Source organism: Canis lupus, chromosome 17, assembly GCF_003254725.2.
Source record: "Canis lupus dingo isolate Sandy chromosome 17, ASM325472v2, whole genome shotgun sequence".
In the NCBI taxonomy this organism is placed as follows: Eukaryota; Metazoa; Chordata; class Mammalia; order Carnivora; family Canidae; genus Canis; species Canis lupus.
The window spans coordinates 46,356,444-46,370,092 of NC_064259.1; the positions used below are offsets into that span (position 1 = coordinate 46,356,444).

Sequence of the window (13,649 nt, forward strand, 5' to 3'; positions counted from 1 at the left end):
CATATATACATATAAATATATACGTATATAAAGTTTTGTCTTTCACAAAAGTACATTATTTTTTACTTTTACTACTCAAATATATCTCATGGAAATATTTCCAAATCATTTGGTTTATTTCTGTTTATCTTTTAATATTCCATTGTACAGATGTATCACAAGGTCATTAGCCATCTTAATACTGATAGGAATTCAATTAGTTTCAAATCTTTTACCATTATACTTTAATAAATACTACAATGAACATCATTCTACTTATATCATTGGATATAGTTGTTATTTCTAAGAAATAGAATACATCTTTATTTCATCTTGCAGTATATCAACTTATATTTTCACCAGTAAAGGTTTTGTTGGTTGTTAGCCCTTTACTTTTTTTTCAGTGATAAGCTTAAAATAATGTATCACTATACTGATATAATTTTTAAAAAATTTATTTATTTATTCATGAGAGACACAGAGAGAGAGGCAGAGACACAGGCAGAGGGAGAAGCAGGCTCAATGCAGGAAGCCCACTGAGCCACCCAGGCATCCCTAGTGAAATAATTTTATTTCACACAGCATATTCCTGCGTGTTTGTGAGTCTAAAAAACTTTTTATGTACTTTTTGGATATTTTGTAGTTATTAATTCTCTGCTTGCTGGTGGAAATTATTTGTACCTTTAACTTGTTTATGGTATTTCTACAAACTATTTTAAATTACCTCTATATTAAGATATGTCTCAATTTTTCCCCATAATTTTGGGTTTCAATTCTTGGTTATCTCTTAATTATATATTATACATATAGTTTCAGGTAAATCTTAAAAATTAAAAAAATGTAAATATTCATTTATTACTATTTCTCAAATTCTTCTAAATTCATTCTCTGACATCTCAGTATTCTTAAGCTTTCTGTGGGAATATTTATAAGGGAAAGAGTTGGAGTTCCTGAGGTTAAGGTCTCTAACATTGAAGAGTCTAAACCTTGTACTGGAGGGATAATTGAAATTTATTGTTATATGTGGTATTAGATAGATCTAGATTCTCCTAGATACTTACCTAGATTTCTCAATGACAATAATTAATTTATAATCTGTCAATTGCCTACTAAGTTGGGAATAACACAACTTTCATAACTTATGCTCTCATATACATTAAAATTTTATTTTCATGCATCTCCAATGCTACTCAATTGAGTATTTTTTCTTTTACAATTTCAATATATATTTTCTACTGTGGTAAATGTATAAGTTTTCTAATACCTGGTGAAATTTTTTTTCTCTTCCCATTGTTCTTCAGCAAATCTGTCTTTTTTTAAAAAAAATAAATTTATTCTTCCTTGTAAACCTTTAAAGTCATCTTATCTCCATCCCTTCATCCCAAAAACAACAAACAATGACATCAAAAACAAATATGTAACCATTGGTTGCTTTTAACAATTTTAAATGTATGATAAATTGGGGGGAAATAAACCTCTGTTTAAGAGCACAGTACCACTTTCCATTTGTTAAAATCTTATTTATGTTCTTCAAAAAAAAATTATTAGGATTTTCTTTACCATTTCTGTTGGACTATTCTTATAAAATTCATCCATAAGCATTATCTAAGTGTTTTTGTAGTTGTGAATAGGAGGCTTTTTAAAAAAATTTCCATCTGCTTTTCCAAGTAACTATTTCTAGACCAGAAAAGAACTAGGGTTTTATTTTTTATCATATTTACCTTGTATGCAGCCAAAGTAGGAAAGTGAATCAGTTTTAATGGCTTTTCAGTAGTTTCTGCTATCATTAACATAAATAGGATATTATCTCTACTTTTCTGATGTTATTTCATTTTTTATTGCATTCACAAAATCCTCCAAAACACCGTTGATTAAAAAAAAAAAAATGGAGTTAGCCAGTATCTCTGTCCACCTCCACATATTACTGGAAATGCTTTTCAGTGGTTTGACATTTATAATCATATTTGTTGTCAGTTTTAATGGTCGTCTGTTTTTGTTTTCTTTGGAGTTTTTAAGTGGCTGCTGTACTTTATCAAATGACTTTTCATTTAATTTTCCCATTAATTTGTGAATGTAAAATTATGTTGGTAGTTTTTTTTTTTTAATCTAACCACCTCTCAGTAAAGTAATAAATTCTGGTTAAGTGCAATTTTTTAAAATATTAATGTCTTTCTTTGCTATAATTTTGTGCATTTTTGATAACTTTTCATAACATTTGATCTATAGTTTTATCTATGCTTATTTCACAACATAGGTTCATTGAAATTTCAAGATGGTATATAAGCAAAAGTATAAATTAAACAAACATCATCACCCCCCTAACAGGGGGGAATGTTTTAAATATAAAAACAGTTTTTTTATATTTTATATTTTTCCATAGATGTCAAATTATATATGTATATATTTTCAAATTTAACATTCTACTCTGTATACTTGTAAGTCATATTACACTTGACCAAAAAAAAAAACAAAACAAAAACAAAAACAAGAAAAAAACAAAACAAAACAAAAAAACTTTCCATGACATTATATGTGCTTCTATAATTTTATTTTAGGGTCTGCATTGTGTTCCATCATGATTTCATGAAAGCATTTTAAACTTTTCCTTTTTGTTGGACATTTATTTAAAGTTTTCCAATTTTTCTTGACTTGCAAATAGTACAGTTGAACTTAATTATCAGGCCAAAATGTATGCTTATTTAAACATTTAGATAGGTTTTGCCTATCTTCAGCCACCAGACAGTGTATGAGACATCCTATTCTCTGAAACTCTAGTAGTCAAAGAAATCGCATACATGTTTGTGTGTATTCTGCACTTGTTAACTTGTTAACTGCTTTTTTTTTTTTTTTTTTTTTTTTTTTTACAACTTGTTCATTTGTATTTTTACCAAATATTTACTGAGTATCTGATAGGTGGTGCCTGTTCAGGCATCATTAACTATACATAGGTGTAGATAGATATACATGTAAATAGGTAAAATTATATGGATATAGATATCCTTTCATTGTTGATTCACTTGATCATATTTTAGACCAATGACTCCAAAAGTGTTTTCTGGAAACAAATTAAACAAACAAAACCTGTTTGCAAACAGGTTTGCAAACACCACGTTAATTTGAAATTAAACACTTAGAAACTTTATAGCAATTCAACAAGAATATTTTATATCTGCTGAATTTAAATGTAAAAATTGTATGCTTGAATATGTATTTTAATTTAATTTTCACAATTCTTTCCCATTATATTTTATAACATAAACTACTATAATATATAATATATTTGATATTTATTTAGTATCTTATTTATAAAATATTTTATAAAACTGTATATTTATGACTGAATAAAAACAACTAATCTTTCATCACAGTTTGAGAAATATTATTTTAGGAAGTTACCTGTTTTTTCTTTGGAAATTACAAAAATCCATATAAAGGTAAGTGACACACAAAACTCATAAAAGTAAATCCACATAAACTAACACAGATATATAAATAGTATTCTTTTGCAAGGAATAACTTCTAATATTTTGGTAAAATTATTGTTGAGGACCCTGGCAGGAAATGCCTGGTAATTATGATGAGGTGATTAAAGAGAGAATTTAACAAACATCCGCTTACAAGGGCATGAAGTTATAATGATAAGGAATGCTGAAAAAGTTCTGGGCATACATTGACCAGTGTGAAATCAGTGTGAAATCATCCTATCCCTTGGGTTTAAAGACGAGGCCGTTGTTACTGGTCAGTGGAAACTCTAGGTTTAGGGTTTAACTGTTTGACAGGAGTTATGGTCCTTGGTCAAGGCATGTGACCACCATCAGGTTACAGTCTGCAAGGAAATAGCTGAGGAATAGGCACTTTCAATACTCTTTCTGTTCTTGTCAGTGCCTTATATGGTCCAAACCAACTAGATGTCAGAGTGCGAGGGAGCTCATCATTTCAATGGCTGCTTATATATTGTTTAATAAAACCTCTGTAAATGGTTATTTACACTTTTATTGAATTACTCAGTATTATATGTAATGTTACAGTTGAAAACCCTATAGCTGCATTTTTGTCCACATCCATGATTATTTGTTAATTTCATTTCCTAAAGCAGAATTCCTCTACTGTTTGGAAAAATTTTAAGGCTAGTCATAATTATTCCAAGGAATATTGTAGTAATTTAAAATTTTCACTGACAGTGTATATGAATGTCTGTTTTTCCATAGCCCAGTTGCCTATGTCCACATGCAAGTGCAGATTCTTACACATACTGGATATATGCACTTGTACATGTCTGTTCCTCTCTCTCTTATTTTGTTAGACATATATACTTTCTCATGCATCTTAGATTTGTATTTGCTAGCAAAATGTAACATTTTTTAAACCTTTTTAGCCATTTGTATTTCATTTCCTGTGAATTGCCTTAAATGGCTTTACACATTTTTTATGGGTATCAATTTTTTTAATCAGTTAGCAAGAGCTCTTCATAAAATCAAGTTAATTAAAACTTTCTATAGTCATATGCATTGCAAAATTACCCCCGAAGTATATAATTTGCTTTAATTTTTTGCATTTCTTTATCACAGAACAATTTTATTAAATTAGTATTTCCTAACAAAATTTCTGCCTTTGTATGATCTTCCAACAAACATAACTGAACAATTTTTTCATATTCTTTAATTTTTACATTTGTTTTCAGTAAGACTGACTTTTTTGTTTGTTTACCACTCTATGAATGTTAACACATAGAACTGTGTAATTACCGCCATGATTGGGATTTAGAACAGTTTTATCACTTCATCTAGTACTACTTTGCAGTAGCATCCTTCCCTATGCCTAACCCTAGCAACCACGGATCTGTTCTCTGACCCTACAGTTTGGCATTTTCAGAATGTCCTATAAAGGAATCATACATTATGCAGTTTTTGAGAATGATTTCTTTTACTCAGCATAATACCATTGAGATTCAAACAAACTGTTATTGGTGAGTAGTATTTCATTCATATATAAAAAGTACCACAGTTTGTTTATCCCTTCATTTGGTGAAGGATATTTGAATTCAGTTTGTGGACTTATTATTATTATTAATTTATGTTTGATTATGTCAGTATATCTAAACATAATGTTTAAGTTTTGTGTGATTGTAAGCTTTCATTTCTTTAGGGCAAATATCTAGGAATGAGATCACAAATTCATACAGCGAATGCATATCTAAATATAAGAGAAATTGCCAACCTGTTTTCTCGAGTGACTTTATCATTTGGTTTTCTTACCAGCAATGTTTGAGCTTTCCAGTTGCTGCACATCCTCATCAGTAAATCGTATTGTCAAAGCTTTGGTATTGTAGTTGTTTCTTTCTAGTAGGTGTATAGTGATATCTCAGGATATTTTAATTTGTATTCCCCTAGAAGGTGGAAAATCTTTTAATGTACTTATTAGCCATCTGTGTATCTTCAGTGATGTATTTGTTCAAAACTTTTGCCCACTTTTTTTCTGTGAGTTGTCTCTTATTGTTAAACTTTTAGAGTTTTTTTTTTTAAATATATTTTGGATACAAGTCCTTTTGGGATCTATGATTTGAAAATAAATTTCCAAACCTGTGGCTTGCCTTTTCCTTCTTTTACCACTGCATGTCTTAGAGAAAAAAAAAAAAAACTTTAATAAAGGCCAATTTACTATTTAAAAATGTATTTTGGAGTCCGGTGGGTTTTTCTTTTTTTTAAGGATTTTATGTATTTATTTGAAAGAGAGAAAGCACTTGCACTCATACACTAGTGAACAGAGGGGCAGAAGGAGAGGGAGAGGCAGAGAATCCATGTTCTGAGCATGGAGCCCCACGTAGGGCTCAATCTCACAACCCATGATATTATGACCTAAACTGAAATCACAAGTTGGTGCTAACTGACTAAGCCACCCAGGCACTCTGGCACTCTGCGTTTTTTTTTTTTTTTTTTTTTTTTTTATTGGTAGGATTACACAATATACATTTGATATGGTTGTCATTGGGAATTTACTTTTTGTTTTATATTTTTAAATTCATTTTACAATTCTCTTTATTTCTTTTCTTCTTTAAACTGTCTATTTTTTATTATTTCTTTCAATTTTAATTGAGTGTTTTACTATTGGTATGTTATTTTAGCAGTTGCTCTAAGACCATTCTTTTTTTAGTTTTCAGTGTTTTGATTGCAATATATCCTGGCATGGATTTCTTTGAGTTAACCCTATTTGAAATTCTCTGAGCTTTTGAAATTTGTGAATTCATCATTCTCACAAAATTTGGAAGTTTTCGGCCAGTATGTTTAAATATGTTTCTTTTTGTATCACACTTTTCTTTTCTTCTGATGCTACAATAACAAAAATATTAAACTTTTTGTTTTGCCCCAAAAGTCCCTGTGTTCATTTTTTTCCTCAATCTTTTGCCTCTGTTTTTCAGATTGGATAATTTCAATTGCTAAATTTTCAAGTTTACTCACATTTTTCTGTGTTATTCCCATTCTTCTATAAAGTCCAATCCATTATTTTTAGTCCAAAAAGTGTCATTTACTTTTTTATTTCTGTTTCTGTGCCAAAATTTGATACTGCTCAATTCATTTGAAGAGTGCTTATCTTACTTCTTGGAACTTCAATATTGTGACTGTCTATAGTCTTTGTAACATAATTCCAATATCTGACTATCTTAGAATTAATTGTTATCTATTGTCTTTTTTATTATATGTCAATTTGATATGACATATAGTTAATATATATTATGATATATATCTTTTGTATAATAGCAATTCTGATTTGTATTCTGGATATTTTGAATACTATGTTCTGGAACAGTAGGTGCTATTTACATCATATTGAGAATGCTGATTTTCTGCTTGCTTGCTTGCTTGTTTACTTTTACTCTTTTAGGTGACTTGTGTGAATACCACTCAATGGTGAGACTGGCACAAATTTTTAAATTTATCTATTTATTTTTATCTAGATTTTAAAAATTTATTTATTTATTTATTCATAAGAGACATACAGAGGGGCAGAGACATAGAAGAAGCGGGCTTCTTCCATGCAGGAAGCCCGATATGGGACTCGATCCTGAGATACGGGAATCACACCCTGAGCCAAAGGCAGATGCTCAAATGCTGAGCCACTCAGGCGTCCCATTTTTATCTAGATCTTACATACATTTTTTCTGTCTGTTCCATCCCCCCCCCCTTTTTTTTCCCATTTCTTCACTACAACAAACTAATTCCTTAAACATCTTTATATCAAATACTCAAACTTCAGGGAATACTCTTCCAACAATCCTACCTGCCTAACTTCTCTAGTTTCAAGTATCAACTTAATATTTCTTCTTTAGAGAAGCATTCCCTGACAATTTTCAATACTTATATTTATATCACAATTTCTTATTACTTCATAGCACAAAATTCAAAGATTTTCTCTTATCCTGTATTTGTTTTCACCATTAATTTAAACACAGCAGGTTTTCACCATTGTAACTGGCATAGAGTGGGCACATACCTAATAAATATTTGCTAAATAAATAAACTTGCTAAATATTGCTTAAATTATTTCACTATTCAATCTTTAGAGTATATTTCAATCATTGCCATATTTTCAAATATTTATTTATTTTTTGCTTTTTAGACTTTTCATGGGAGTCAATATAAGTTAATACAAGTGACCATAAATAACTAAAACTAGAATTTAAATTTTTAAAATAGAATACAGAATAAAATATTTTTGTTACCACAAATTTGAGTCAACTGGCCTTCAAAATTAATATACATTGGATGAAATTCAACAGCTAAATTGGGGTTTGGAAAGTCTAGTGTTTAACTCACTAGTATGAATTGCATTATTTTCTGTGAATCATTTTAATATTTTTTCCTAGAGCAATCTGTTTTTTATGGAATCAAGACACTTACTCAGAAAACCCTATTATAATGTATGTTAGAAAACATAAGAGCTCTCCATTTCCTACAGAATAAATAATAATTGTATCTGTGTTAGGACTCTTTTGCTTGCAAGTAACAGAAACCAAATGAGCTAGATAAAGAAAATAGAAGATATATTGGGTTTTGTTACTTCAAACAACTATCTTCAGACATGATTGGATACAGGGCTTAAACTCTGTTTTTCCATCTTTATCTCTCATATTTGCTTTTCTCTCAATGCCAGCTTCAAGCTCTTTTACTGTAAAAGAGATTTAGGCAGTTCACAGACAACTGTTTCACAGTCTCTTAATAAGGGAACAAGAATGTTATTATGTATTGTTTGGAATCCTTAGGAAAAGCACTAATGACCCAGTTTGGATCATCTGCCCATTCTTAGGATTCTAATTGTGTTTCTTAACATTAGTTCCTAAATTTGAACCTCTTGGCACATCCCACTGGTATGTCCAGGGAGTAGAGTTTGTTAACAGAGCAGTGACTGGTCTGAGGCAGATAGTCTACCATGTATCTTCATATACAATGTCTTTCTTAAAATAACTTTACCCTCCAAATTAAATAATTTCATTTCTATTTTTTTCAGTGAAAAATATAAGGCCTAATTGGATTAAATAATTTGTTTATGATCCAACAGTTATTTTTTTTAAGATTTTATTTATTGATTCATGGGAGACACAGAGAGAGAGGCTGAGACACAGGCAGAAGGAGAAGCAGACTCCCTGCAGGGAGCTCTATGTGAGGCTCTATCTCAGGACCCGGGATCTGGGATCACGGCCTGAGCCAAAGGTAGATGCTCAGCCACTGAGCAACCCAGGTGCCCCAAGACCCAAGAGTTATTAAACAGAAAAATGGAGACTTCAAGTTCAATTGTTTCCCTTTCTACTATACTAAGTTTTCTCAACTTGGGACTACTGGTGATTGGGTTGGGTAATTCTTTGTTGTGGGGGCTATCCTGAGCATTGTAGGATGTTTAGCAGCATTCCTGACCTCTACCTAGTAGAATTCAGTAACAACTCCTCACCTACAGAGTTATGACAATTCAAAATATCTCCAGACATTGCCAAATATCCTCTGAGGTAAAAAATATAACCCTAGTTGAGAACCATTGTACTATACTACTGATTCCCAACATGAGTTCTGTGTACACAAATCCTTCATAATGCTCCATGGAAAAGAAGAGTGCTCTATAAACAAACATATTTAAAAGGCTCTCTATATACTATAACTTCATGGTAAATTGCACTGTGTAGTATATGGATATAGCAAATAGCTCTGAGAAATCCTGCAGTAATGAAGCCTGTCCAAATTTTATTTAACTTAAATGCTGTCTTCTTTCTGAATTGCCCATTAACTAGCATAGAACTTCTGTGATGCTATAATACTTCATTCATCTTGATTCAATGCCTTAGCATATTCTATTAAGCCCTTTATAATCTGTCCTCACAAATTGTTATTCCCTGCAAGAAACTTTTCCAAATCAAACTTGGAAAAGATTCTTTAGTCCTTACATAATTCTTTCTTTCTATCCATAAATACTCTTCTCCTTATCCTGTGTGGTTAACTCCTACTCATGCTTAAAAGACCCATGTGAAAGTGTCAATACTCAATACAAACTCTGAAAATTACTTATTGGAGTCTTCCCCCAAAATAAATTATTTTATCTTAGTGATCTTTCAGCATTTAACCCAAATTGTCAGATGGCATTCATTTTTTCATTCATTCAGTAGATATGTATTGAGTGCTTTGTCTTGTATTGAATGGCAGCGTATACAGTTCTTGTCCTCATGGGGAAAAGAAGCTACCAGAGGAGATAAAAACATGCAATTATCAATAAAAATGTGATAAATATTATTTTAGAGGAAGTATTAAATGTTCTATATAATCATAGAGCTGAAATAATCTATGAAAAGGAAAGGCTCATATGACAAATGATATCTCATCATAAACCTCAAAGGTAAGCAGGAACCACCAGGAGAACAAAATCAGAAGAGATGGAGAGGAGCATTCTAGGAAGAACAAAAACATGAACAAAGACTCAGAGACAAAAAGAGAATGTGTGTCACTCATGGAACTGGAAAAACAATAAAGAGTCCTGGGAGGACTTGATCATAGATGTTGAGCATGAAAACAGAAATCTACATGAAGATACATTTTTCTCCACCTAATTATGTTCAGCTGCACACAAAAGATAGTGTACTAGTCTTCATGTCTGCCCTTGTGACTAGCAGAGTGCCTGACTTACGTTATTCAAGAAGTGTTTTTGAGTAAATGGACCTTTATTCCTGATAGTCCATGGGATAGTAAGAGATACGCAGTGTACGTCACTTTCCCCACGGAGGATTTCATTTCACTGGCAGAACATCTGAAATTGGAATTGCAAAAAGCTTTATATCAGAGTTTTACACAGCCTGAATGTTCTCTGACTCAGAGGTATTTTATGAGGTTGTGTGATATGCACTGTTAAATTTCCTCCCTATACTCTTACCAAGTAACTTTTTTTTTTTAATCTTCTTTTACTTTGAAATGTAGATCATGCTCCCTGGGCAAGGTCCGTATTTTTATTCTATTAAGCAACTTGTAGTGTCAAATGCCTGAAAAGAATATTGAAATCATGAGTTAGGGAGAGCAAATTAAAATTATTTCTGATGCTCAAGAACTGATAAATCAAGAGAATACAAACATAGTGGCACTATAAATTCTTTTATTTCTATATTGATTTGAATTCTTGGCTCATAATTCCATCCTTACCAATTCTTCCCCAAATGTAAGCACTCCTCATTTTTCTCATGTGATAATGAAAGTGTTTAAAAGATCAACAATCTGTGTAGAATTTTATTGTGGTTAATTTCAACATTTAAGTATATATCTGATTCCCTCGGTATGAGTTAATTTAGTGTTATTTCAACATTTAAGTATATATCTGATTTCTTGGGTATGAATACCTAACCTTTAGTAAGGTCTTAGGATATGCAGTATACCATATTTATTAGATTGTGAAGTTGTGTTATCTTCACAGCAGTCTTACATGGTAGATTCTTTATTATTCCAATTTTATAATTGAAGGTACTAACTTAGAACGGCTCTTTCCTCCAATATCTATGAGTCTGTGAATTGTAGACTTACACTCTCTGACTCCAAAGCCACATTCTTAACCACTGTTGTATATTACCACCTGTAACAAGGTATGGCTGAGGGTCTATATTTAAAATACAGATTTTTAGTAAAAACAGATGCATACTAGGTTATATAACAAGAATAAAGGTTACTTTGTGACCTCTTTCCTCTTGAGATTTCTTAAAAATCTATCAGAATGTGGTGCATCACATTTCTTAGGATTGTTTTTTTATGCTAGCATTTCTTTAAATCTATATAAACTTATAGTCAGAATATAGATTTATGGCATTTAAGTGTTTGTCCACTTTTTTGTTACAGTTATCAACGTGTATCATTTCAGTTAGGAAATGAAGCGACATTTATTAGAGAGAATAAAATCAAGTGTGCGGGTTAAAAGTACATGAGCTTCTGATGACAGGAAGGTTTCCTCTGCTTAGGAGGTGAGCCTATATTTCTCCTTTAATAGTCACACCATCCTCAGCCTTTGAGACACCATCTAGTCTCTATACATCTGCCTCTGATCCATCTTACATTGGGAAAGAAAAGACAATATAATATAGTGGGAGTTTTTAAGAAGTCTGAAAACTTTAGTGATGAGTTATGTGGTCTTGACCACTTACACTTCAAGAGTCTCACTTTTCTTATTTCTTTTTTTTTTTTTTAGATTTTATTTGTTTACTTATTTGAGAGAGAAAGAGAGCACACATGTGCATGCACAATGGAGCAAGGGGAGGAGCTGAGGGGGAGGAAGACTCTGTAATGAGAGGGAGCCCAAGCAAGGCTGGATCAGACAATCCTGAGATCATGACCTGAAGCTAAACCAAGAATCAGTTGCTTAACTGACTGAGCCACCCAGGTGCCCCTCATTTTCCTTATTTTGAATTTAGAGCACTAATGCATGCATTGCTAATAGACAAGACTTATCTAGTTATTCATTTAGAAAATATTTATTTAACATTTGCTACATGACCATGATGCTCTTATGGAATTGTATGGGGAAGATGGGTACTAAACAAGTAAATAAATACATAATACACTATCACATAGAGATAATTGCTTTTAATAAAATAAAACAGGGGGAAAGGAGTATAAGGAGTAATGGGGAAGCAGGAAACTTTAGATTATGATTGACAGGGAAGAGCTTCCTGAGAAGTTGGCATTTGAATAAGGTATATATAGAGTAATGGAGCAAACCATGGCTTTCTGAATTGTGAAGTGCCATGTTAATATTTGAGTTTGCTATTTTAAGTTTCTTCAAATTTATTTAGTGTGAGTCTCAAAGGAGGGCACCTGGCCAATCCTGAAATAATGGGATAGGTGAAACAGAGAACCCTGATAGGGTACACAATGCCTATCAAAAACTCCTAGGTCATGCAGGGCTCTTGGATACCTGTAAATAGTTTTTGTGTACATGATATCTCTTTGATTAGGTGAATAATTGGACACTTAGAAGTTGATACCACAATTAAATTTTGTCATGCCAAACTGTTTCACAAAAACCATTTCAAGGCCATGTCTTATTATATTGTAACTATTCTTTATATGGTTACATAAGGAATATAAATGGATATATGAAATGTCCTGGCAGTCACAGAAGCTTTCTATGTCTTTCCCTTAAGAAGATTGGTGACTAAAAAGTAAGACTGTGTTTAAATAATATGAACTTCAATTATGACCATAATGATACATAGCATTCATCTTTGACCTAGATGTAAAAGTAAAGCTTCTGTAAGAGGGTTTATTTGGTCTAGTCCAATAACTGTAAAATTCTCTTAAGTTTTATAGCAGAGAAAGTAGAGGTACCAGCCTTAGTTACAACCATAATCAGGGACTGATCATGAGAAAATCTTGGCTGTCTCACTGTACAAAAGTCAGTGACCTCTATAACCTCTAACATACTAACGGTAGAAAGAAAAATTATATGTACATATTTATTTATTAAACTGTTAATTTTAGGAAAGGGAAATACATAAAAATAAATATTTAAAGTATTTTGTGGAAAGTAATTTGAAAAAAAACTCATCAGAGTATTTTAATCTATCTTAAATAAATTGTAGGAAAAAGTTATATATCTTTTAAAGATTTATTTACTTTTTATTTTAGAGAGGGACTAAGAGTAAGGTACAGTACTGGACTTGGGGCTGGATCTCACAACACTGAGATCATGATCTGAGCCAAAATGAAGCGTCCGACACTTTATGAACTGAGCTATCCAGGTGTCCCAAGAAAAAGTTATAATTTTGATTAAAAATTCATTTATAAACAAACTGTTGAAAGTTCAAAGTTCTCATGAGGCGTGGTGAGGGAGTATCTTTTTTTTCTCTTTTTTAAAGAAATAATTTTGTTAAAGAACAATAAAGTCACTAGAATAAAGGTCAACAGATTATGACCTGGCGACCAAATCTGGCCCACTTCCTGTTTCTGTAAGTGGAATTTTATTGGAACTCAATCACACACACCCATCCATGTATGTATTGTCTAAAGCTGCTATTTCACTGTACCAGTCAGGTTGAGCAGCTGTGACAGAGATTATATTGTTCACGAAGTCTAAAATATTTACTGTGTGCTCCATTGCAAAAAAAGTTTGCTGATCTCACACGAAACCTTAATCTGTTGAGTGCAAAGACTATTAAACAT

The 13,649-nt window shown here is 31.7% G+C and overlaps 1 protein-coding gene and 1 long non-coding RNA gene across 10 annotated transcripts in view; one reads left to right on the forward strand and one right to left on the reverse strand.

Moving 5' to 3' along the window:
- The window catches only part of LRRTM4 (leucine rich repeat transmembrane neuronal 4), a 706,001-nt gene that overhangs the window by 170,976 nt on the left and 521,376 nt on the right, over positions 1–13,649 (forward strand). The gene's annotated exons all lie outside the window — the stretch shown is intronic.
- Positions 1–13,649, reverse strand: part of LOC112664276 (uncharacterized) — a 111,769-nt gene that overhangs the window by 36,279 nt on the left and 61,841 nt on the right. For 5 of the 7 annotated variants that reach the window (XR_004806174.2, XR_004806173.2, XR_004806175.2 and 2 more), the window contains exons 3-4: positions 10,384–10,489; positions 10,141–10,260 (exon numbers count right to left, since the gene is read on the reverse strand). This is a non-coding gene — a long non-coding RNA (uncharacterized LOC112664276). Of the gene's footprint in view, positions 1–5,234; positions 5,366–10,140; positions 10,261–10,383; positions 10,490–13,649 lie in introns of all 7 variants that reach the window. The other 2 variants (XR_007402977.1, XR_003139611.3) reach the window with 1 other exon arrangement.